This window comes from Myotis davidii, unplaced genomic scaffold (assembly GCF_000327345.1).
Source record: "Myotis davidii unplaced genomic scaffold, ASM32734v1 scaffold663, whole genome shotgun sequence".
Classification (NCBI taxonomy): Eukaryota; Metazoa; Chordata; class Mammalia; order Chiroptera; family Vespertilionidae; genus Myotis; species Myotis davidii.
This window is the reverse complement of record NW_006295816.1, coordinates 1874173-1877607: the sequence shown is the minus strand read 5'-3', so window position 1 is coordinate 1877607 and position 3435 is coordinate 1874173.

Genomic DNA, 3435 nt, shown 5'->3' with positions numbered 1-3435 from the left:
GGCTTGGGTCTGGACAAGTCCATGGCATCAGGAAACCGAGCCGTGCTGGCAGAGGAGCGCCGGGGAGTGGGGGGTGCGGGCAGCTGGGTTCACAGATGCCACTAAATCGGGAGGTGTTGCCTGCAGTTGTCGGAAGGCAGCCGAGGGCCCCCCCCAGCCCCCCGGGGTCGCTGGAAGCGTGGAACCCTGGATGACAGGGGAGCCGTGGCAGGAAACTCCCATTTGTGGCTGAGAAAGGTGGGGCCTGACCCTAGCGAAAAGGAGGGGACAGGACTCCCTTGTGGGACTTCACATGGGTCAGACTCGCCTAAGGCTGCGGTAGGGCCCCAGGGGGACCTTTATTAGCAGGCACCTGCAGTCAGAGGCTTCCACCGGGGCCTCAGGCTCCATTCCTTGGGGGGGGGGGGCGGTCAGGCTGAGCAGAGCGTGGCCTTGGGCTCTGGGGGCAGCTGGAGGAAGGTGGCAGCAGTGCCTGGGGCAGCCCTGAGCACACCATTCCTTTCTCTGCAGAGAGAGGCGAGGGCCACGTCTCTAGGGAACCACTGCTCTGAGGCTCCTGCGCCTTCCGGGCCCCAGGGTGGACCTGGGGCAGAGCCCAGGTTCTGGGTCGCTGGCAGGAGAGCTCCCGCCCGCTGGGTGTTGAGTCTGGGCCATGGGGTGAGAAATGCAAACCCCTTTTTGCAGTTTCCGGTTCTGGAAGCTGCTCCTTGCTGTTCCAGCTCTGGGGCCAGCCCTCTCTCCCCCATTGTCGCAGGCAAGTGCTAGGGGCTGGGAGTGCCAGCAGCCTCCCAGGTGGCAGCAGTGGGTGGCAGATGGCAGAGCGGTGGGGGTGGAGGGGACCAAGGCACTCATCCACGGGGGGCCCCCTTTCTTCTCTCCCCGCCCTGGGCCCAGGCTGGGGGTGGAAGCGAGTGAGCGCAGTCAGGCTGGTGAGAAGCAGCACCTGGCTGAGACCAGGCAGCCCTGGGGGCGGGCGGGCAGATCGGCCCCTGCCCTGCCCACGAGGCTTTAGGACGGTGAGCACAGTCCTGGGTCCCTGTGGGCACAAGTGCATGTGCACGGCCAAAAGCTGGGCCGAGATCAGGGACAGGCACATACGAAGCCTCCCACGCCGTGCGTCAGAGCAGGAGCCGTGGGGTGGGGTGGGGTGTGCGGAGCGGAGCGGGAGGCTGTGGACAGCATTTCAGGGAAGGGCCATTTTGACTCTGAGCATCGGGATGCTTCTAGATGGTCTGTGCACAAGCCATCTGGTCAGAGATCAGGATGAAAGGACGGAGGCAGCCCTGGGGCCGGCACCTGGGGCCGTGGAGGCTGCTGGGCACGGAGGCCAGGCGGGCAGCGCCCACACTCCCTGCCCGGAGGGGATGCTGCCCGCTGGCCGGTCGGTCACCTGTTGGTGGCTGTTTTGGTAGTTGCTGGTTGCATGTTATAAATAACTCTGGCGTGACAATAGGAGACCGATGGGAGCCTGGGGGGAGGGCACTCCTGCCGGAGGGAGCCGTGTAGGCAGAGCCACAGAGCCGAGTGCCTCCCTGTGGCACCAAGCACGCGCCTCGACTCCAGCGGGAAGGCGGGCACCGCACACCAGGGGGACCCCCCCGCCCCCCGCCCCTTGTTAGGGCACAGAGATGGGCGCCGGAAGGGTGGGTGGCTGGGCCTCTGCCGCCAGCTATGGGAGTGGGATTCCAGCCACACGCTGACCGTGGCGGCGAGGACGCAGTCAGGGATGCTCTTCAAAGCCCGTGCTCCCCCCTGCAGAGCCTCCAAGAGGCTTAAGCCCGGCCTGACTCACGCTGGTGAAAGCGACGGCCATCCCTGAGCCCGAGCAGCCCAGACCAGGGGCTGCTGGCATTCGTTCCCTGATGCTGAGGGCAGATTTGAGGGAGACCTGCCGGGACTGGGACCCCTGGGAAGCGGGTGGCCCCTGCCTGCGAGGAAGCAAGCAGCCAGGGCTGGCGTGGGCTGTGCGGGTCCTGGCCTTGAGCCCCTCTGACCACGCTCCTTCCTCTGGAGGTGGCTTCCTCCCTCTGCACTGCCCCGTGGCTGTGAGTGACTCCAGCAGGGGAGCCTCTGGGCGGGCAAGGCCCAGGCCCGGCCCTGCGGGCAGTAAGTGGAGGGACGGGGTGCAGCCGGCAGAGCTGAGCAGGTTGGATGCAGCCTCGGTGCAGAGCTCGGTGCAGCCCGTGTCCAGGACCGGGGGTTCTGGAGGCTGACTCTGGGTATAGCCTTTCCTTTGGGTGATGGAGCCAGTCCCCCCGGCACCTCAGGTGCCAGGCCCAGGTGCTGGAATGCCTTGAGCCCACCGCGTTCAGCTGCATGAGGTCACCCTTGTGCCTGGAATCCCAACGCTGGCCAGGGGCCTCTCCCGGGACCTGCCGTGAGCCCCGGGGCAGGCTCGTCTCGCTTTTCCAGACCTTTTCCCCGGCGTGGCTCCTGGCAAACCCTCCCCTCTCAGTCCCATCCCTGAGCTGCTTCTCCCTCAAAGCCTCTCCTTGCTCCTCTACCCGGATGGGGGTTCTCCTCCCGGGGACTCCTCTGAGCACTGAACCCGAATGCAGCAGTGATTACAGCACTAAAAGCAATCAGTACGTGGTGGGCCGGCACGGCCATGGCACACTCTGCCCCACATTGGGCGCCATATGTGCCGCACCAGCTCAGCCTTGTTTGGGGAGCCTGAGTAGGGGCAGTGAAGGATGGAGAAAAGACAGGCAAGAGAAGAAAGCTGGGTCTGGGTGGAATGCTGCCCTCTCTGATGGAAAGACAGCGCCACGGACTACAAACCGAGTCTTTATTTTATAGCAGATTCCACGAGGCAAAGTGAGGGCACGGCCAAGATGTTTACAATGTTCTCCTGGGTTTCGATCCTACTCAACTACATGCACCTGAACTCTATCAAGCCCACATCACTCAGCCACGTGGGGCCACGTGTTCGGACCACAGGTTCAAGCTCACAACCAAAGCTGCTGGCTATGATTGTGCTGGGAGGGCTCTGCCCTCCAAGCTGGGACTTGCACGTGGCCATGAGAGGACTGTGTCCTCTCATTAGTCCGAGGCTTGAACCTGTCCAAACACTGTAGCCGCTCTCCACAAGAGTAAAAACCCTAACAGAAAGTTCCTAAACGAAAAGTATAAGCCTGCCCCTCTGACACCAGTTCTTTGCCCCAAAGAGAACCCACACTTTCCCAGTTGTCCTTCCGGAACAGATCATAAACTAGCGTATAAACTTTTAAAAACGTAGCCCTGGCCGGTGTGGCTCAGTTGGTTGCGTGTCATCCCATGCAAGGTCGCTGGTTTCAGTTCCCAGTCAGGGCACTTACCCACGTCTTGGATTTGATCCCCGGTCGTGTGTGTGTGGGAGGCGACCAATCAATGTTTCTCTCACACTGATGTTTCTCTCTTCCCTTCCTCTTTCTCTACAAAAATCAATAAAAACAT